A 24662-nucleotide genomic window follows, 5' to 3' on the forward strand; every position below is an offset into this window, starting at 1 on the left:
TGATATGGTACAATATTTATGCAAAAGAGAAAGTTACACTAATCAATACAAAAAAAAAAAAAAAAAAAAAACAGCTCCAAAGATATTTGAAGAGAAATATAGGCAAAGGCATCCAGGTATGGACACTTTCAAAATACAAAAAATAAGATCACAAAGTGGGAATGTAGATCAGGAGATTAGTTAAAGAGAAGTTAGACAGAAACTAAAGTTATGGAATACCTGCAAAGTGAAATATTTTGTGTAGAAAGTCTAACACAGATTATGTCACAGCATGATGGAATAATGAGTCCGCAAAGTAAGGAGAAACAGGTGGAGTGGGAGACATCTGAAAAAGAAATATAGACATGGGAAATAAAAAGCAATTTAATATGGTGCAATATTTATGCAAAGGAGAAAGCAGAATTAATCAATACAAAAAAGCAGTGCCAAAGATATTTGAAGAGAAATAGAGGCAAAGGCATCTGGATATGGAAAATTTCACAATACAAAAAATAAGAAAACAAAGGGGGAAGTAGAAAAGAGGATTGGTAATGGAGATGTTAAAGCAACAGAAAATGAAGTTACAGATTACCTGCAAAGTGAAGAATTTACTTTAGAAATTCCAACTCTGGTAACGTCAAAGCATGATGGAACAATGAGTCCCCAAATTAAAGAGAAACAGGCTGAATGGGAAGTATCTGATCACTTACCACATGAAGGTACTCTGAAGCCTTCAGTAGGAAACCAGTACAAAATTTTATTTGGAGTTTCACAGCGAGAAAAGGAGCAGGAAACAGCAGCAACTCTGGTGCAGTCAATGTTGTGGAGTGATAGGCTAGTGAATTCCCATATGAAAGAGCAATGGATGACACAGGAAGTAGCTGAAGAGGGAGAGGAAATTCCACAATCAAGGTGGTTTACTATGGTGAGGCATTTCCATTAGTAAGAGAATATGGCATAGGAAGGTGTTCTGGAACATTCTGTAGAATGCTCACAGGAAATGGAGAATAAAGAATGTGCCCACAGTTTAGAAGAAAATTATCCAAGGGAAGATCTGTTTGATTTAATAACGATGGAGAGACATATTAAGATTGATGAAATAAATAGATTACAGAAAGTCAATAAGACCCAAAATGTTACAAATCTGATAAAACAAATAAACATGGTAGTCAAGACTATTAACAGAAATTCATGTACTATAATACAAGTAAATAGGATATATTACTGTACAGCTAAATTAATAACAGATAAAGTCTTACCCAAATATACAGGACAATAAGGAAAGGAAGGAAAGAAAACAAATGTCATCATGTAAGCACTGAACAGAGAATACTATAAAGAAATTAAGACAAGAAGTGACACTGTTAGTAGAGGGAACAGATCAGCAGAAATACTTAGAAAGACAGACGTAATAAAAGCAAAGCCCAGTAATAGAACAGACCAGGATCTATCGTACATTATTACAAATAATAAACTAAAGATACCATCACAGGCAGAAAAACTTATTAGATATGCAGATAAATATAAAGGAAAAAGGGCAATTTACTGATGTCTCAAAAAGTTTTACAGAGAATTGGAAAATAAAGCAAAAGGAATAGAAATAACACAAAAAGACATGGATACATTTTGGAGAAATACCTATGAAGATCCTGTGGTACATACAAAGATGCTGAATGGAAAGAAGTAGTAAAAGAAACAGTAAGAATTTCAAATGTACAGGGTATGAAATGGGAAGAAGTAACAGCCAGAGCCATTGAAACTAAATTTAGAAAAGCTCTTAAATGTAAAACCCTAGGCCCAGATGCAGTACCTAACTTCTGGCTAAAAGTATTAACATCTCTACAAGAAGATTTAGCTCTAAGTAAGAACTACTTATATGCACACCCTGAACAGGCACCAACATGGTTAACAACAGGAAAAATTATACTCCTCAAGAGTGAACCTGCAAGCTATCCTAAAACTATAGACCAATAACCTGCCTTTTGACGATTTATAAACTATATACTGGAACTGATGCTGACAGAGTTTATAGTCATTTAGAATAAAAGTCAGCCACTGCAACAGAACAAAAGGGTAACAAAAGAAAGTCATGGAACAAAGGATCATTTGTTGTTAAATAAAAGTTGTTGTTCTTTCGGCTTAAAGTAATAATGGAAAATTGTAAAAAGGGAAAAAATCTAAGTATGGTATGGATAGATTACAAAAAAGCATTTGACAGCATCCAACATTCATGGATAAAGGAGTGCTTTCAGCTGTATAAGATACACCCTACTTTACAATGACCATGAAACAGTGGCAAACCACTTTGCAGCTAAGTCATCATAAAGGACAAACTATTATACCAGTGATAAAAAATCCAAAGGGGAATATTCCAGGGTGACTCTGTCACCACTGCTCTTTTGTCTTGCCCTTAACCCATTAAGTTGTCTGCTTAACAGATTAGATCATGGTTACAATTTGGCTCCCAGAAAAAAACAAAGTTTAAAGACTTCTCATCTTCTTTATGTGGACAATTTAAAACTGCATAGTTTATCAGATAAGGATCTGAAGGCACATCTGGATGTGGTCAAAACATTGTCAGATGATATAAGAATGTCATTTGGTCTTGATAAATGTGCAAAATCAGCATTTAAAGCAGGAAAACTGCAGCAGCAAGAAAATATCAGTCTGGGACAGGAATGTGATCTAAAGGAACCTGAACAAGAGGGAGTGTATACAAATTTGGGAACTGATAAAGGATCAACAGTAAAATATGAACAAATGCAAACAAAACTCAAATTAATACTGAAAACAGACCTGACGTCAAGGAACAAAGTCCAAGCTATAAACTAATTTGCTCTTCCTGTTCTAACTTATAGTTTTGGGCAATTGACTGGCCCAAAAAGATATTGGATCAGTTGGACAGGAAAACAAGAAAAATGCTTCACACTTATCAAATAATATATAAATACCAGTGTATACCAATATTATATATTTCTCTATCTGAAGTAGGTATGGGCCTCCTTGAAACGGATTACATGTATAGATCTGCAGATCTCTCACTCCCCTCTCACCCCCTAAAAAGCCCATATCTATACAGGAAGAATGCAGAGTCTCTGTAATCACAATTACGGAGGTAAAAGCTGCACTCTCTAAAGCCAAAAACACAGCATCCATGGGACTGGACAACATCCCAGGCTGCGTTTTACACAAACTTCAGAACAAACTGGCTCCCCACTTAAGCACCATGTTCAATAATAGCTCGCATCAGGCTTTGTGCCCACTGAATGGCACACAGCAACAGTTATCCCACTCCACAAAGGGGGAGCCACCACTGATGCCAGGAACTATCGACCTATTAGCCTGACGAGCCTGGTCTGCAAGGCCATGGAACATATCATCATGGAACTCATAAACAAAGACACTGGTAACCTCCAAACTCTGGATCCCACCCAGTTCGGGTTTGTGAAAGGCAGATCATGCCTCCTGAACCTGATTGACTTCTTTGAGGCAGTCACCAAAGCCGTGGATGAGGCTAAGGTGGTTCACACAGCCTATCTTGACCTCGCCAAGGCTTTCAACACCATCCCCCATTCTGGAATTATAGCTAAACTCACTAAACTAGGTATAAATCCCTATGTCACAAGATGGGTTGCCAACTGGTTCACTGACAGAACCCACACTGTAAAAGTTGCAGACTCCAAATCTGACCTCAAGGCAGTGACAAGTGGAGTGCCACAGGGTTCCATCCTGGGACATCTCCTGTTTGTATCTACTTCTCTGAAGTACAGGCTAACACAGAAGGCCTCTGGCTGATGAAGTTCGCAGATGACTGCAAACTAGGAGCCATAGTCAAGTCCCCAAATGATGTGGACATCCTACAGAAGGGCCTCACTGAGACTGATGCCTGGTGTCAGAGCCATGGCCTCAAGCTCAATGCCAAAAAGTGCAGTGTCATCCCCTTTGGTAAAAACTCTGTACCCATGAACTACCACATAGACAGCAATCTACTTAACACTGAATGCGTGATAAGAGACCTTGGGAACCAGGTGGACAGTAGTCTCTCCTTTGATAGTCACATCGCCACAGTAGTCAGGAAGTCTTTCTACGTGGCACACTTCATCATAAAAGGGTTCTCATCCAGGAAAAAAGAGGTCATTGTTCCCCTCTACTCGTCACTCATTAGACCCATTATAGAGTACAACGCCCCTTTTGGACTGTACCTCGTAAGACATCTGCAGCAGCTGGAAAGGCCACAGAAGTACCGCACAAAGAGGATTACTGGCCTCAAACAAATGCCCTACACTGACCGCCTCAAAAAACTCCAGCTTTACTCAATAGCATATCGCCTACTCTGAGGTGATCTCTGCCTAACATATAAAGCTATGTCAAACCCAGAGCTGTTGGACATGCTACACCTAAAGAAATCCCAATCCCTCCAAGCTACACGCTCTAGGGATCTAAACCTTGTCACCACAATAAAAAGGACATGCTGGAGGGATAGATTCCTGTCCCAGAGACTTCCTATACTCTGGAACAAGCTACCCATCTATGTCAAGCAAAATTCTTCATAAGCACTCTTCAAGAAAAATCTTGATGAGTGGATGGGAAATAGGAAATACACCCTGGGGATCACTTCTGTGTCTCTGCTGGACAGTGGCATAGGAAAATAACTTTCTTGGGTGGCATAAGCTATGGTACCGTGCTGGCTAGGCTTACATAGGCCCTTGGGCCAATAGCCTAGTACCTACCTATGAACCTATGAACCTATAAATGTAGAACTGCATACATAGCTGCTGACTTCACCAGATCCAAACATAATAAAAATTTTATAAGCTGAAGAGAACAAATCTAAGATGACTTCCCTGTTTAGTTTAGTAGAAGCATATTGATGTCAAGCGGGAATGGAAACCAAACCAAATTGACAAAAATCAGGCAGTAAATGAATGTGCCAAAAAAAAAAAAATAAGGAGAAGGATCAGATGAGACAGCAAGGAACATGGAAAAGGCATAAATATAGTTGCAAGTAGAGAAAGCTCCTGGAACAACATTATGTCAATCAGGATTTGACACAGGAATGGTTAAGGAGAGGTGAATTTAAACAAAAAGATGAAAGGTTAATGTCAACGGCCCAGGACAGTGGACTATATACACCTTGGTTTAAGCCCTTTGAACATGTGGGAGAAACAGACAAATGCAAGCTCTGTAAATGAACTGGAAATAGTCACACATCTTGTTGCTGGGTATGATACACTAATGGTAGAGGGCCTGTATACTGAAAGGTGTAATAATGTGGCAAGACTGTTGCACTAGGGATTGTGCCAACATTACAACATTGACATAGCTGAGAAGTATTGAAAACATGAATCACAAAGCATTACAGAGAATGATGAAGTTTTTTATCAGATGGACTCAGCCATTACCAACAGTTCAAAAAAATAGTTGTGAGAAAAGCAGATATAGTAGTCTGTGAAAAGAAGAAAAAGTAGCACTGATCATTGTAATTGCTATACCCAGTGATTACTGTGTGTTTTATATATATATATATATATATATATATATATATATATATATATATATATATAGAGAGAGAGAGAAAGGGAGGGAGCGAGAGAGAGACAAAGTCATAAAATATTAGGATTTGCAGGTAGAAACGAGGGCAATGTGGAAGAAGGATACCCAGATGTTCCACTACTGGTAGGAACAATGGGTCTCATAAAAAATAATCTAAGTCTTATTTAGATATGCTACTGATACATGTAACTCTGCATGAATACAGGAGTCAACTCTGGGTGCATTGCGGGTGCTACTAAGAGTACTTTTGGCTAACATCAAAGATTAAAAAATACTAATTTCATGAACTTTAATCATACTTAGGAATGGGGTTCCATTCCCATCATAGTATTAGAAACTCAAAATACTAGGATGAATTAAACCCTGTGAACATCACTGCAACACCATGGAAAAGGCAAACTGGCTGTCTATTCAAGGTAGAACCACTCTCCTCCTTGGCTCCCTTCTTTGCAAACTGCTACTATGCCAAGACGCACCATCCCCCGAAGTATGAGACTAACTACATCCAACCCACATTACAACCTAAGAAGCCAATCCAGTAATGGCCTACTCTCATAACTCCACCCACTAAACATCATTCCACAGAATACATCTTTCTTACTGAAACCAGAGACTACAGTGTCAGACTTCAGTTCATACAATACTAAACCAAATAATTCAAGTGCACAAGACAGAACAGAGGCCACCACCTAACTCCCACATTTACACTATTACATTCATCCCAGAAAACATTGTTTGCTTAATATCCTAATCTTACCAACATAAAAACTCATACCCACTACTTCCCCTTCTGATCTGTCCATTGCTTCCTGTGTATCTAATATCTACTTGTTCCTATTATTAGTTCTAATTTCACAGCTCTTAGTATTCTACAATTTCTGCTCTCTTCACGGTTAAAATTTTCCTCCATACTTGTATATTCTATGTCTGCTCTTTTGGCTGGATCACATTTACCTCATCTATAACACCAGTGTTATGCACTGTACACTGATCCAACTTGATTTTAAACCTTTTTGTAAATATGCGTATTTTTTTACAACTATGTTATGTTATGCCATGTTATGTCATGTTTCTATACTATATAATTTAGCTATACCTTTACTCTTACTTTTATGTTGCTAATATCTATGTGACCCAGGCTGAGCCTACAAATACTCAAACATGATCTATGCTCTACCCCTGTAAATAAAACAAAATAAAATATATAGGTAAGTAAATAAATGTGCTTAAGAGGTAAGCAGTGATAATTCTCCTGCTGGAGTTTAAGGGATTATCATTATGTAATACTGTTGGGAGATATAACCACTATAAGCATGGTGTATCTAGCTTGAAATTCTTATCAGCTGTACTCTTCCTAGGCAGTAGCTAACATTATACCATGATCCCCCCAAAACGTGCACGCTGATTGGAAAGCGTGCCCGTTGTAAATTGAGTTATACTAATGGAAAAAGGTCCGGTCGCCCGGACTTTTTTCCATTAGTATAACTCGTTTTTTTAAAACACTGTCTCGCTATGTTAAATGGGTTTAACATAGCGAGACAGCTTTAAAATAAGCAACCGTTGCTTATTTTAAAGCTGTCTCGCATGTTAAACCCATTTAACATAGCGAGACAGTGTTTTTAAAAACAACGGAGAAAGCAAGATCTCCGTTGCTTTTTAGTTTGCTATGTTAAATGAGTTTAACAAAGCGAGACAGTTTTAAAATAAGCAACGGAGATGTCCGTTGCTTATTTTAAAACTGTCTCGCTATGTTAAACTCATTTAACATAGCGAAACACTAAAAAAAAAAGCAACGGAGATCTTGCTTTCTCCGTTGCTTTTGCCCACAGCTCTAATGTACTGCGCAGGCGCGCAGTACATCAGAACTGCCGCGGATGCCAGACATCTGCAGAAGGGCAGTAAACAGGCATTATATTTCTTTTCTTAAATAATGTCATGGTATAATAGCAATAACCCACTTCTGGGTGTGGGTAATGCTAAATTTACCCACGGTTGGCTTTGTTTGGTCCCTCGGGCTTCGCCCTCGGGACCAAACCACGCCAACCGTGGGTAAATTTAGCATTACCCACACCCAGGCGTGGGTTATTGCTATATTATATCACCCCAGGTGATGTCATCCTTGAGTGAATACAATAGGGGTCTAGATAATACACTAGTTTAACATTATGCAGGTTATCTATTAACTGTCTATAAATAGGCTATAAGCTTGGTGTATGCTGAAGCAAATGACTGTGCTAGTATTTTTGCTGGATGCAGAGTATTTGCAGGCAGTCCTCTCATCTGTATTTCAGATCATCCCTATTTTCAGGTTTGATTTATCCCTGCATATGATGTACCTATTTTTGTAGGTATGTCTCTATTTTCAGGCTTAATTTACCCTTCTGACAATTTTCTGAATCCCCTTCATCATGTGTGAGATTTTTGTAGCTGATAATCTACAGAAAACCACACTACATGACCAACATACTAGTGGTACCAATAATTAAAAGAAAGAGGACAAACATCTTACATCCGCCTTTTTCAGAAGCAAAAATAAATGGCCTTCTGTGGTAGAATTTTGCAATACAATTGGTTAAAGCCTGCAGATTTTTCATTTTCTTCATGTTTTTCCAACATGTTTGTCACTCTCTGTTTTTAAATATGTTTCTGAGTAATATCATATCCCATATTCTAATTTGAAGCAAAACAGTTAATGTACCATTTGGTAATCACATTTTATGTTAATTAGATGCTCCAAATTTTGGCTGATGTATCAACTTTTCAAGGGAGCATTGTACCTATTTTCACCGTCTGCAGTTTGAGAGGTATGTTTGCAGAGCAAAACTACTGCAACCATGTACAAGTGATGCCTTATTTCAATTGCTTAGGACAGATTGTACAAATCAGATGATTTGTAGATTTATGCATGTTTAATTTACCAGATCAGAACTCGGTGAATGGTGCTCCTAAAATGGGGTTGAGTCCCCCAGTGTTGGATATTACAAAAGAGGACACAAACAGAAATACAGTATAAAAAGAACAGTTGCGTAGAGTGAAAAAAAAATCAGATAAACAGTTACATTGTAGTTGCCAGTACATTTAGCAATATTTCTTCTGAGACCTGTAATACACGTTAAGGCTTTCTACACTTCCATGTTCATGTGACTAACTGAAAAAACTTTTATAACCTATAGTACAGTTTCTGGCATTCCAGTACAGTCATGAAATTACTATTAATGAGATGAGATGTAGATATTTATATTTAACATTTTATTTTGCATGTTATAAGAATTATGACTCGTTTCTGCTTTAGTCAGAATTTATATTGCATATTTTTAATGTGGTTGTCCCTTTTATTTGATAGACAGTGAGAAATTTGAAAGAGACACTTCTTAACAGACAGAAGCAGAAGTTTCCGTGCTAAATGCAGACAGTTAAGTCACATGACAGACACTTGTCATTCTCCCTGGCACAGTGTCATTTCCTCCTGTGTCAGAATGCAGAACTACTCAACAGTAATACCCACAAAGAAGTTGACTAAAACTATACATATTTTAGTAATGTTGAGCTTCTAATCCTATTTATACAATAAACAATTACTAAGGTGTTTTATGAGGGATCTTGGGTATCAAAATTGTTGTATTTAAATTAGTTACAACAAATTCATGCAGTTCACATAAGGGTAATAATTAACAGCAACACAGTGATTACATCTCCAGGTGGTTGGTATGTGCTAATATAACGTTGGACAGTTAAACGCCAGAGGTTATAATATTGCACATAACCATTACTATATAAAGGGTTAGATATTATTTTTCTAATAAATGCATAATGCCATCATATACTATTAAATTAAAATTCAGAAAATGACAGCAAGTGCTTACTTGACTTTGACACATTCACATCAGGACCACTTTCTTGACATTTTGGCACTTTTAAAGTTGTATCCCCCTTGTTTTGTTATCCTGCCTTTGAAGAAAATAGAATAGTGTAAAAGTCCTGTAGTGCAGCGGGACAATAAAAAATACTACACAGAGCAATTTAAATGTGTAACTATGAAGTGCCATACAATACACATAAGGTAATGCATAACCTCTTATCATTAACAAGCATTTGGATTTATCTAGAGGTTAACAAGGTGACAAGTTAGCTCTCAGCAGTATCACTTGAAATTTCCATTGCTATGTGACATTCTGATAAGCACATAGTTGATATTAATAATGGTCCACTCATTGCATTTAACAGGGCATGTCCCAAAACTGACACTAACTTTAGAATCAAAAATGCAGCTTTATCTTTGAAGCTGCCTGTTTGATAAGATAATTCATTTATTACTTATTTTGTGTGACATACTGCAATTTTTATCTTCAAATGCCTGCATCATAACTTCTGAGAACAAACTAAGCAGTTGCCTGAATACTCAAACCCCACCCCCAGAATGGGATTTTCATGATGCAAAGTTGAAGCAAGTGCTGCGACCCATCTTTACTAAAATGAATGCTGACAAAGCTGATGTCAAAGAACGGGAGAACTCCCCCAGCTTGCCAGCGTTATCTGGTTAGCATTTTACATGTATAGTATATCAACTTATATATTTTGGTCTCTTATGCATTTACCAACAGAAATGATGTCACTGCATCTCAAAAGTCATAAGACATTAAGTTGATGAAGGAGGAACCCACAGCACTTAAATATGTGAACTCTAAAATTTGCTATTGTGAAGAAAGGGGCAAATGTTTTATGTTCACGTAATACAAATGTTCAACTTTCCTCTGATATAGCAAGGTATCAGAGTTAGCATATATAAGTAGCAGTGATTTGTATTTGCTTCATTTGCACTACAAATTACTTGTGCAGTTTCATAGGTTCATAGGTTGGTACTAGGCTATCGGGCCTAGGGCCTATACAAGCCTAGCCATAACAATTCTCTGGCTATTTCTTCCCACAGTATTTACTTCCCTGGACCCCTGTCTAGCAGGGCAACTGACATGATCCCCCGGGGTGAATTTCCTATCTCCCATCCAATCATCAAGGTTCCTTTTGAAGAGGGTCACAGAGGCACGCTGCTTCACATGTATGGGCAGTCTATTTCAGAGTCCGGGGAGTCTCTGGGTCAGGAACCTATCCCTCCAGCATGTTTTGTTCATTGTGATGACAAGGTTTAGATCCCTGGAGCGTGTGTCTCTGAAGGATTGGGATTTCTTTAAGCGTAGCATGTCCAACACCTCTGGGTTTGACATGGCCTTGTATTTTAAGCAGAGATCACCTTTGAGTAGACGATATGCGACAGAGTATAAGTGGAGTTTTTTTAGACGGTCAGCATACAGCATCTGCTTTAGGCCTGTGATTCTTTTAGTGAAGTATTTCTGCGGCCTTTCCAGTTGTTGCAGATGTCTTGAGAGGTACATATCAAACAGGGCATTTTATTCTATAATGGCTCTAATGAGGGATGAGTACAGTGGAACAAAGACCTCCTTTTTTCTGATGAAAAGCCCTTAGTGATAAGGTGTGCCACATAGAAGGATTTCCTGACTGTTGTGGCGATGTGGTTATCGAAGGTGAGACCACTGTCCACCTGTGTCCCTAAGTCTCTTATCACACTTTCGGTGTTTAGTGTACTGCCACCTATGTGGTAATTCACAGGTACATGTTTTTTTCCCAAAAGGGATAACTATACATTTCTTGGCATTGTGCTTGAGCCCATGGCTCTGGCACCAAGCATCTGTTTCTGTAAGGCCCTTGTGTAGAATATCCACATAATTTGGAGATTCAATAATGGCTCCCGGTTTGCAGTCATCTGTGAACTTTGCTAGCCAGAGTCCCTTAGTGTTGGCCTGTACTTCAGAGAAGTAGATGCCAAACAAGAACGGTCCCAGGACTGAACCCTAAAGTACTTCACTTATCACTTGTCTGGAGCTGGATTTGGAGTCGGTTACTTTTACACTGTGGGTTCTGTCAGTAAGCCAGTTGGCAACCCATCGAGTGACTTAGGGATTAATGCCCAGCTTAGTAAGATAATCTATGAATCCAGAGTGGAGGACGGTGTCGAAGGCCTTGGTGAGGTCCATATAGGCTGTGTGGACCACCTTACCCTTGTCCACGGCTTTGGAGACTGATTCGAAGAAGTCAATCAGGTTCAGGAGACAAGATCGGCCCTTCACGAACCCAAACTGCGTGGGGTCCAGTGTTTGAAGGTTGCCAATGTCTTTCTTTATAAATTCCATGATAATACATTCCATGGCCTTGCAGATGAGGCTCATCAGACTGATGGAACAGTAGTTCCTGGGATCCAAGGTGGGTCTCCCCTTGTGGAGTACGATAACTGTAGCTGTGCGCCACTCAGTGGGCACAAGCCTGAGGTGAGGCTATGATTAAACATGACACTTAGGTGAGGTGCCAATTCATTTTATAGTTCATGTAGTACACAGCCTGGGATGTCGTCTGGTCCCATATATGCTGTATTCTTAGCTTTAGAGAGTGCATTTTTTACCTGTGTGGCTGTTATTACGGGAATTTGGCAATCTTTCTGAACTGAGATGGGCCCTTTAGGGGGTGAGAGGGAGGTGAAGTTTGCACTGAATCGATCTGCCAGGATATTGGCATTATCCTTGGGATCAGTATATTTAATGCCATTCTGTTGTCACTCAGAGCAGATCTGAGCATTGCCATTTAGATTCTTGGCATAGCTATAGAATGCCTTGTGGCTGTCTTTGGAATTTTTGGCAATTTTATTTTCGTAACTAGCTTTGGAGGATTTTATGAGGGATCTCAGCTTCTTACTGAGGCTGGTAAGCAAGGGAGCCCGCAGGATTTTTTGCAGTGGGGTGCAAACCTGGAGCACCGGCCCAACCCCACCCCCTTCAAAGCACCGCCCCCAAACCCCACCCCCTTCACACACACACCCAACACATACACGCAGCCATTCCAGTATCCCATTACTAGGCTATTTCTCCCCAGTTGCCATAAACACTGTTCAAAACTCTCTGTGTGCATACTGTTTTATGCATTACTTCTACAATGATTACAGATACTTGGTTTTAATTTTCAACTTTTATTTCAAATTTTAGGGCCACAGGGCCAATAGCTTAGTAACCTCCTATTTTATAGCACAAACACTGATAGACATTTCCTAAACTTAAACAAAGCAATAGTCTTACAATGAAAACAGACTTAGCATTAAAACTTCTCTACCTTTGAAACTCGCATGCACTGAAACAGCATTTAAACCCACATTCAGAGAAAATGCATCTGGTCAGTGGCAGGTTAAGTTTACATTTGGACTGTTTTCAAATCATAGGCCCCTTGCACACATTTCAGAACCATGCATAACTGCTTTGATTCACCTTCCTGATTGTATTAATTATGATATATAATAACTGAATTATGTCCCTTGTTAATACAGCACCACTTAGAGTGTGTTTTATAGTTTTGAACATTTTTTCCATTAAGCAATGAAACAAAACATATGAACCAATAATGACAAATTGCCCAATTCAGAACATTTCAACCATAAAAGGCCACTTAAACATCTGTCATTACAATCTACCAATATCAGTCAATATGCACAATCTCTGCAGAAGTAAAAGTCATCTGAATAATTTCACATTAAAGAGATCTGAAACTAATGGAGAGGTTGTTGCTAAAAAAAACAGCTTTATATTTCAACGTTTCATCTACAAATTCAGTGCCTACTGCCCATAAACAATAAATTGCCTACGTTACATTTAAAAAAATGCTAAGCTTGTATATTGCAATAGGAATAAGTGGCAAGCGGAAACACAGGTTCATAGTTCATAGTTACTAGGCATCTCATCCAAAGGAGGACATACTCAGGACTGCAGCACTCCACCCCCTTAAAATACAAATCTACATGTGATGGGAGTAGAACCTACACCCCTCTACATCAAGATGCAAGTATGCTACCTGCTGTGCTACTAAGACTGTTTTGACATTCTGCACCACAACAGTGATACCATTTGCTAAACAAAACAGCTGCACATTTTAAGCAGACTTAGCATGAACAACAGTAAACATCTTTACCCTTGAAGCTCACAATTCCTTGAAAATGTATGTGAAAATAAATTCCGCCTGCTAACTCTAAATAGGGCATTTCACTCTCACACATGCATACCTCAACCTCTTAGTGCAAGAAATCTGGACAAAGCCTAAAATAAATAGGGACGGATTATAAATATTGCTCTCATGAATGTAATAATTGTACAATAACAGGATTTGTGTTAGTATGCATTTTTCTAAAGGATATGACATCTAAAACTCAAATGTCTGTTATTATTTAGCAACTTCAGTCCTTTTTATTTATTTGGCATTTGTTAACCGGGATAGTCCATCTGTGCAAAATCCTTTTTTCAGTGGAGGCCCGGGGAGAAAAGCTCAGGAGGAATATGGGGCAGAAATCTGGACATTCTGAAAAAACCTGGACAGCTGAACACACACACACACACACACACACACACACACACACACACACACACACACACACACACACACACACACACAGTACCTCTCAATCTCTTAGCACAAGAAATCTGGAAAAAGCCTGTTATAATGTTGGGGACAAAGGCCCAAACTAGGGCCACATTTAGCAAGTTGCTAGAATAACAGGATTTGTGTTAGAATGAATTTTCTACAGGATATGAAGTCTGAAAATCAAATAAATGTTATTATTTAGTAACTTTAATCCTTAGCTCATCCCAGCGATTTGTCAAAAAAAAAAAACTGAATTTTTATGAGGAACAGACCAAAAAGATAAGGCAAAAGTCTGGACATTCTGTGGAAATCTGTACAGCTGATAGGTATGACACACACATACATCCCCTGACCCCCTTAGAAAGTGCATAGAACAACAAAGTTTGCATTAGTATGCATTTTCTGAGGATATGAAGTCAAACTCAAATGCCCGCCATTATTTTCTGACTTCAGTCTTCAATGATTTGCCAAAAGAACACAATTTTATGAGAAACAAACTGAAAATATGAGACAAAAATCTGAATTGTGAGGTATGAAAGTTTTTTACAACCAATAAACATTTTTAAGAAAAGAAAATAGCACAATACATACATTACTTCATAAATACTGTCATACTTCCATGGATTTATATCACTTATTGTTTATTTTGACCTTTAACATGCAAGATGTTGTAGGCATATATGCAAACAAGGAGCCATATTGTCAGTAAAAGAAAAAAAAAAAAAAGAAAAAGAAAAACTCTCTCTCTCGCTCTGTCTAGGCCAACGGACTGTCTAAGTGCAGGTTGCATCTTCACAGTCTTTAGACAGCAGACTGTTTACAACCAAGCTTCACAGGATCATAAGAAGTTACTAGGTTAATGGCCCTGAGGGCCTTACATGCCTAGCCAAGTTTTTCCCTCTTTTAAATGGTGCTATTAGTAGACCTGACTCAACAACAGACACAGGAGAAGATATATTTTTAAGTTTCTGCTTTTTCTTCCTAGGGAAATCCCTGGAACAGGACTGACTCATGACAGGAGCACTAGCCTGGAATCAGGTACCTTACCCCAGCTTAGTAATATACCTTCAACCACTCATATCTGGAAGGTCAACCAAGGTGTTTTTTCCTTGCCCAGTGAATCAGCCCTATAGCTGCATGGAATATGTCAATCTTCCAGTCATTAATGGCTTCCTGAAGAGCTGCAGCTAGAGGAACCAGAAGGCAAAAGATGGATCATCCAAGGAAACAGCTTTGGCCACAAAGGAGTCACTCACCAATGACTGAGGCAGTGATGGAGACAGATACACAAGGACTTCTTAACTTTCTTTATGCCCACTGAGTGGCGCACAGCTACAGTTATCCCACTCCATAAGGGGGGAATCCAACTTGGATCCTGGGAACTACCGCCCCATCAGTCTGACGAGCCTGATCTGCAAGTCCATGGAAAATATTATCATGCAACTTATAAAAAAAGAGATTGACAACCTACAAACACTGGACCCCACCCAAGTTTGGGTTCATGAAGAGCCGATCTTGTCTCCTGAATTTGATTGACTTCTTCGAATCAGTCTCCAGAGCCGTGGACGAGGGTAAGGTGGTCCACACAGCCTATCTGGACCTTGCCAAGGCCTTTGACACCATCCCCCACTCTGGAATCATAGATAAACTTACTAAGCTGGGCACTGATCCCTACGTCACTCGATGGGTTGCCAACTGGCTTACTGACAGAACCCACACTTTAAAAGTGGCTGACGCCAAATCCAGCTCCAAACAAGTGACAAGTGGAGTACCTCAGGGTTCAGTCCTGGGACCACTCTTGTTTGGCATCTACTTCTCTGACATACAGGCCAATACTAAGGGACTCTGTCTAACAAAGTTCGCAGATGACTACAAACTGGGAGCCATTACTGAATCTCCAAATGATGGAGATACTCTACAAAAGGGCCTTACAGAAACAGATGCTTGGTGCCAGAGCCATGGGCTCAAGCTCAGTGCCTAGAAATGTATAGTTATCCCCTTTGGGAAAAAACATGTACCCATGAATTACCACATAGGTGGCAGTACACTAAACACCGAAAGTGTGATAAGAGACTTAGGGACACAGGTGGGCAGTGGTCTCACCTTCGATAACCACATCGCCAGTCAGGAAATCCTTCTATGTGGCACACCTCATCACTAAGGACTTTTCATCCAGAAAAAAAGGAGGGCATTGTCCCACTGTACTCATCCCTCATTAGACCCATTATAGAATACAATGCCCCATTCGGTATGTACCTCTCAAGACATCTGCAACAACTGGAAAGGCCACAGAAATACCTCATTAAAAGAATCACAGGCCTAAAGCAGATGCCCTGTGCTGTGGAAGTAGAACCTATAGCCTTCTACATCAAGATACAAGTATGCTACCTGCTGTGCTACTAACACTGCTTTAAAATTTTATATGACAATAGTGATACCATTTGCTGAACAAAACAGTTGTACATTTTAAGCAAACTTAGCATGAGCAGCAGTAAATTTTTCTTCCCCTGAAGCTCACAATTCCTTAAAAATGCACTTGAAAATAAATTCCACCTGCTAACTCTAACTAGGGCATTTCACTCTCTCTCACACACACCTCCCTCATCTTAGTGCAAGAAATCTGGACAAAGCCTAAAATAAACAAACAGGGACAGATTATAAATATTGCCTTCATGAACTTAGAAAATTGCTAAAAATAACAGAATTTGTTAGTATGCATTTTTCTAAACGATATGACGTCTAAAACTCAAATGTCTGTTATTATTTAGCAACTTCAAACCTTTTAGGGGGTATATGCGGCAAAAACCTGTACAGCTGAGTGGTATGCTACCTCACTGTTATACATACATACATACATACACACACGCACACACACTACCTCTCAATTTCTTAGCACAAGAAATCTGGACAAAGCCTGTTATAATGTTGGGACAAGGGCCCAAAACTAGGGACCCATTTAGAAAGGTGCTGCAATAACAGGATTTGTGTTAGAATACATTTTCTAAAGGATGAAGTCTGAAGCTCAAACAAATGTCATTATTTAGCAACTTTAATTCTTAGCTCATCCCAGTGATGTCAAAAAAAATAATTTTTATGAGGAACAGACCAAAAATATGAGGCAAAAATTTGGACATTCTGTGAAAATCTTTACAGTTCTAAGTTATGACACACACAAATACATACCCCTACCTCCATAGAAAGTGGATAGAAGAACAAGTTTTGTATTAGCATGCATTTTCTGAGGATATGAAGCCTAAAACTCAAATGTCTGCCAATATTTTGACTTCAATCCTTAGTGATTTGCAAGAAAAAACACAATTTTATGAGAAACAAACCAAAAATAGGAGGCAAAAATCTGGATAATTGTGAGGTATGACCCCCCTTACTTAAACACACAGACCTACCTCCCTCTCTGTAGAGCAGGTGTTTGCTTTACCACTAGTTGTCTTTAAGTGAAGGAGTTCAAGGAGTGCTGCGTCATTTGTAGTATAGAAGTCTAAGTTGAAATCACCCCTCAGGAGTCTGTATGATATTGAAGAGAGGGGCAAAGCATTTAGTCTATCAGAATGGCTAAGGGTGCTCAGACCTGAGTTCTTTTTAGAGAGGAAACATTGAGGGCTCTCAAGTTGCTTTAGATGCTTAGGGAGGTATATGCCATAGGGTACATGCTTCAAATAGCAAGCTAGTTATTATCCAAAATCCAATCGTAATCCTCTGTGTTAAGCATTGATCAGTGCTACTATGCTCTAGCCTCACATAAAAGTTTCAACAGCAGCACCACAGAACAGAGTTGGAAACATGTAACAGCCTTAAAAGCTGTAGTACAATTTGCACTGAGTTTTGACTGATGTAACAATCTAGGTTGTTAAAAGGAATAAATACAAAAAGCAGTGTACACGGCCTACAACACAAATTCTAATATAGCGCAAGTACAGAAATTAAAAACCACCACTCAAAGCTATAAATGGACCAAGAGAGCAGTATTTTTACTGCATTTAAAGAATATTTAAAAATGCATAAATAGCATTGAGTGGTCAGTACTTATACACTTTTAGGCCTTCCATGCATGTTACACATTCACACTACAAAAGACATGTTAACGATGAGACACTTTGAAAATGTCTTGTTTGTAACTATAGTCAGGAAAAATGCATAAGGTCACAATAGTAATGGAAATCTCAAAGCACTTCCTTTACAGACAAGGTGCACACACAAGTAGATTATATATATGAAACAGCACAGCAAAAAACCGATCAGCAACTGTGTAAGGATTCTGTAGCCAAAAATAACGAAGCTTATAAAACACACAGTCAATGGCATAAACAGAATCAAAAGGAGATGGTGCTGCTATCACCGAAAAATTTGTTGCTGGACTTCATTATTTGATACTGATACTGCATTTTATTTGATGGATATTGTGAGAAGAGAACATTGCAACAAGTGATTTTATATTGTGGCAAGTGAATTTTTCGGTGATAGCAGCACCATCTCCTTTTGATTCTGTTTATGCCATTGACTGTGTGTTTTATAGATTATATATATGTTTAATCAGAAAACCAGTTTTATCATATATTCAGATGGATATGTTAATGTCTGCATCACCTAATCATTTTAACCACTATAAATAAGAGCTAACTTATTCAATCACTAATAGTACCAAAAAAAAAAAAACAGACAATTCAAAAGTGGAAAAGCTACAGTAAAGTACTAGATATATGCATTTAATTAGATTTTACTTCATACAATGACCTAAAGCTTACATGTGATTTGTTTTGGAAGTAACCAGCATCTCACCCAGCAGTATTATTTTGTAAACACCGTCCATATGTCACTATCAAGTGAAATGGAATGCAGTTTACAGAGTATTGCCCTTCCTGCCTTGCTATCTCCATAAAAAAAACTACACATACCTCCAACACCTTTAGCCAGATATTCCATGGCTGTGCTTAGTTTAACAGTACTTATTTTAACAGTAAGCAAACATCTTAAAGTACACTGAGCAAAAGTGGAATATGCATAAAATACATTTTAAGCTATTTATGTTTCTTAATTTACATATCCTTCACCAGCAACACATAGAAGCGATCAGTTGGGATAGTTTAATGTCCTTTCTTGAAAGATCAAGTAATGAATAACTTACACAAATTAAAAAGCTAGCAGACTACATGACAACATTAACAATGCATAACTGCATTTATTTTACACAAATACGATTTTAAAATGCCCAGAGCTTGTATCCCTTTCTCACAACTGCCCATCTCTCACCCTGTTGTTGGTCTCATTAAACTCCCCAGACAAGCATGCACACTTTACTCAAATGGCAGGCTCCGGTCAGGCCTCATGACTATGCAGATAGGATCTTTTCACAAATTAGAACACTCACTGTTTTCTTTAACAGCTTCCATTAACTCTGTCTTCACTTTTGCATCCTGCTGACATGGTTAACAGGAACTTGAGCTGTGCGATCCGCAGGACGGGATTTTTTATTTCCAAGAACAGAAAACCAGCTCTAGGTACCAGAACACACTGAATGAAATGCACCTACATTTGACACACTAGTAGCAGCCCTCCCCGAGTCGCACAGAAGACGAAAACAGGTCGCAAACACCTGTTGCATCTGTGCGTCTAGATGGGATGTAAAGGGCGTTCTTAAAGAGGAACACCCTTTAAAAAAAAAAAATAAATAAAGTTTTTTTTTTTTTTTTTTTTTTTTTAATTAAAATAAATTTCTCAGCCAGCCCGGTTCCAGGGGGGTGCAAGTGCACACCCTTGCACCTGCCTGCGGGCGCCCTTGCTGGTAAGGGAGTTTTTTCATCTTCGGATTTTCCTCTTTTCTGCAACAGTTTCTTCTTTTTGTTGTACTACAAATTTATGTAATTCTAATTTGAGTAATAGAATTTCTGTGAAAAATAGCCTTATAGCCTCCTTCTTAACTGTATTTAATTATAATGTAAACCTTGTAAATATCAGTGTGGTGCTTCAGCTTAAAAACACTGTTTTAATGGACACATCTGTGGTCACCATCTAGTGGGCAACTATCTCATATATGTGTCAGTGAAAAGAAGGCAAAGTTTAATGCACAGTGACAGTATATTATTATATAATGTGACTATTTGTTTCTGATCACAAGTTATAGTGTCTGTTTTCTAGAGCTCTACTATTACTCCATTCACACACCCATACACTGCAGCTGAAGAGATGCATAATGAAGTACATAATCTAACAGATTGTAACTGAGCATGTGTTTGATTTGGCACAGCCCTGATTCCAGTATCCAATATGCATGTGAGAAGACGTTAAGTAGAGTCACTGTGTTTGAGTGCCATGCTGAGCAATATTTAAGTATCCAAGTAAAGTTGTCTAACAGTCTAGGGAGTTAGAGCTATAGACCTACACTTTCAAATACCAGAACAATAACATAACAGGTCAGTGATGATGATATTAAGGAAAAAGCTTGGAAGGAACAACATTTGCTCATGTGAGTATGGTGGAACCAGTATGCCCAGTTGCAAATGACAAAGCAGGATATGGTAGAAAACTATACGCCATGACATGCAACAGATATATACAGAGTATATGTTGTTAACCAATGCATGTCATATCTGTCATATCTGTGCCATCAGACACTGTACACATAACTTAAGCCATCTCATATAGGCTATCTATGACATCATTATTTAGACAAACAGAAAAAACAGGACTTACATAGGACATAGGGTACAACACACCCATACATACCATCAGATGGACAGTCACATCCTTCAGTAAGGTGTCCTGTGTTCAGCAGATAAAGATATCCCATGACCATTAGGAAACCCAGTAGAGACCCAACTTAAAACAAGCTATGGGAATGGTGTCAAAGAAATCAATTAGGCGATAGAGGCAGGAACTGCCTTTCACAATCCAAACTGATGAGGGATCAGGGATGAGGGATTTTCAATGTCCTGACTAATAAGGTCTGAGATAATATGTTTCATAGTTTTATATATGAAGCTAGTGAGATTAAAATTAATTAAGCAATAACCCACGCATGGGTGTGGGTAATGCTGGATTTACCCATGGTTGGCGTGGTTTGGTCACGAGGGCGAAGCCCGAGTGGCCAAACAAAGACAACCATGGGTAAATCCAGCATTACCCACACCCAGAAGTGGGTTATTGGTTTTATACAATGACATTATTTAAGAAAAAAATATTTAGTTTCCTTAAATAATGGCATTGTATAATGCCTCCTTGTTGCCCTTCCGCAGCTGTCTGGTATTCTGTGGCAGTTCTGATGTATTGCGCATGCGTATGCTTATGCAGTACATCAAAACTGTGGGTGGAAGCAATGGAGAAAGCAAGATCTCTGTTACCTTTTAGAAAGTGTCTCGCTATGTTAAAGGAGTTTAACATAGCAAGACAGCTTTAAAAAAAGCAACTGAGCCGTTGCTTTTTTTAAAGCTGTCTCGCTATGTTAAACTTCTTTAACATAGCAAGACACTTTCTAAAAAGCAACAGAGATCTTGCTTTCTCTGTTGCTTTAGAAAGTGTCTCTCTATGTTAAAAGAGTTTAACATAGCGAGACAGCTTTAGAAAAAGCAACAGAGATCTCCGTTGCTTTTTTTAAAGCTGTCTCGCTATGTTAAACTCCTTTAACATAGCGAGACACTTTCTAAAAAGTAACGGAGATCTTGCTTTCTCCATTGCTGTAAGAAAAAAAAAAGACTTATACTAATGGAAAAAGTCCAGGCGACCAGACCTTTTTCCATTAGTATAAGTCTGATCTACAAAGTGCATGCTGACTAATCAGCGTGTACGTTTTGGAATATTAATGGGGGGTCGTTGTATAATAGTCTATAATTAACAGGGTCTGTAGTTGGGCCTCCCTTGTGTAATGGCATTACAATGGCTATTTTCCAAGCTTTAGGAATGTAACAGGTGGAAAGGCTTAGAATAAAGATGTTAAGTAGGGGATTATTATGAAAGTTCAGGGTTAAACAGATTTTCAATTTCCAGATTAATGAGGTTGGAGGTAATATGTTCCACAGTTTTACACATGAAGCTAGAGAGTTACTTTACACTGATATGTAATTGTGGGCACTGGCACATCTGTATGGAATATAATACAAACTACTGTGCTGATATGATATTTCTACATAGTATTCCAAGTGTGCCATATTTGTTTCAAAGTATGTGCATTCGTATGTTGCAAACTGATGTCGTATGTGGCAGCAGTTTCATATCTTCTTATGAAAAATGTACTGTTTCCCTTTCTATCATTCCCAGAAGTGTACAATGCAATATCATTCATTGGGGATTAGGTTGAGAATAGTTTGCAGTTTAGTTGTATTAAAATGTAGTTGTGAAAAATAAGCAACACTATAAGTAATTATTTTATTCATTCAGGCAGAAAATAGTGCTATAGTTTTGTACACTTATTTTTTTTTTTTGGTGAAACTGCCACTTGACATTTGCAGATACTGTTTTAATTTCTTTACAGATTGCAATTAACCATTTGTCCTCCATAAATAAGTAGTACAGCAAGTAATGATTGTATTTAGTCAGGGCACAAAATGGTGGGATACTTTTTGTACACATGCATATTTCTTGGGCTAAGTGGCCATGTTGAAGTAACATTTGTAGGTGTTCTTTTATGTTCATTACAAATTGCAATTAACCATTTCTCCTGTAAGTCTCTGCATCGTTACTGATGTGATATCACATGCTGATACTGTTTTGCACAATTTGGATTAATATACTGCCATTTCAATTAACTAATTAACATGTGCCTTCAAAACATTTTATGAGTGGCCTCTGAAAAGAAGCGGTATTAAACTAAAGCCAATGTAATTGTTTTCAGAGGAGAAATATGACGGACTGAGTGAAGCTTGCATTTGTTTTTCAGTGAAACATACACAAAGCTATCTTAAGGTGAGTTAAATTAAATATTTGTTCATAAAACAGTGGTTAATGTACATTTTACAGTATATAAAATGTATAACACATACAGAATGAAAATAATGTAGTGTTCTGAGTATGTGACTGCTTTGACAGAGTCTCACTCAGGTCTGAAAACTACTGAGTGGAGTTAGACAAATCCAGAATCACTGGTGCTGAGGTAGGACACCATTCAAATCCAAAGGGAAAGACTCCAGGATAAGGATCAGCTACAAATCCACTGATTCCAAAGAACAGACGGGATGGAGCAAGGATAGGGAAAACAGACCTGTCCTCTCTGCTTGGGGGGAGGGGCAGGGCACCCATATCTAATTGCATTTTCAGGAATGCCCTTATCATATGCTCCTATTCTAAATCCAAGGCACTTCTGAAAGACTTAAAGGACCTGAATGAAGAAACTGAATGAGGTCTTTATGGAATGCAGCCGTGTTCCAACACCAAAGATGGTCTACTTGGTTGTCGCTTTGGCAAAGTTTCTTCAGTTAAATTGGGTCAGAGGAAGTCACAGCCATAGTAGGATGCACTTACTCTGATCTGAGTGGAGAAACTTGTCTCGGCAGTTTCAGTACTGATGATGAAACCTCATCATCAGCTTTCCTCTTTTTTTGTTCTTCTCTGTTTTTCTCCCATTTATTTCAGAAGTTAGGTTTGCTGCTCGATTTTCTGGCCTTTTCTCCCTCAGAATCAGGTGGAAGAAGGTCCTTGATCACCAGGTTGTTCTTCCTGCGAGATAAAGTCCTTTCGTAAAGACTTAATAAATGGAGTACTCTACATTCAGGTGCTCCACCCCAAGCAATAAATACAAAGCTGATGACCATCATGTGGGGTATTTATGGTCACACATGTGGCACTTCTTAAGACTCTTCTCTCTTTTCCCTTTTTTCTTCCATGAAGAGACCTGCAAAGACAGCATAACATAGAGACTACACCTGCGAAGAACACACACACAGCGCAAAAACAGTAGGTTGAGATAAAACTATCAAAGATCAAGCAAATACAAGAGGATCCCTAATGTTTATAAAAGTAGAAAGTGCAGCAAGAAAGTCATCAATAGAGGGGAAATATAATTTTACCACCTATGCCAAAATTCCAAATCCAAACTCAGCAAAATAACTGACAGCAGAATTACCAATATAACAGCAAATTATGAGCAAATGTCCCTAAAATATTGTGTAAAATGAAGGCAAGGAGCACATAGCTGCAAGAGCTTCATGGATCATGTCTGAATACAAAGTTGACAAATGAGAATTGAGGGAAGCTAGCTTAGAAAGCACATATGGATTTGTAAGGAAAAGTTAGAGGAGCTTGAGGCTGGAGCACTAGATTTCCCATCTCAGATCCAGGGATCGAACCTTGGACCCATCAGTCTTATCAGACAGATGGAATGAATAGAATCTGGTCATTTACATCATGACTTACTCTAGTCATGTAATATCTCTAAAATATGTTCCAGTTCTCTCAGTTAATGTGTATGAATTTATGAACAGAACCATTAACTTTACATAGTAAATAACATATATTAATTATATGTGTGCTTAGCTAACTGCCATTAATGCTGCACATAAATAGCTTGAATGCTTTTGAACAGCTGATATGATGCATATTTTACATGTTCATATATACAGTACTAATCTTTTATAATGTAAATGCCTAGCTTAACATGTGCATGTTTGTACATGACACATAAATTTAAACTATAGCTGAACTTTGCAAGCATGGTATTTAGA

Source organism: Protopterus annectens, chromosome 6.part0 (assembly GCF_019279795.1).
Source record: "Protopterus annectens isolate FY-2018-M chromosome 6.part0, PAN1.0, whole genome shotgun sequence".
Lineage (NCBI taxonomy): Eukaryota > Metazoa > Chordata > Ceratodontiformes > Protopteridae > Protopterus > Protopterus annectens.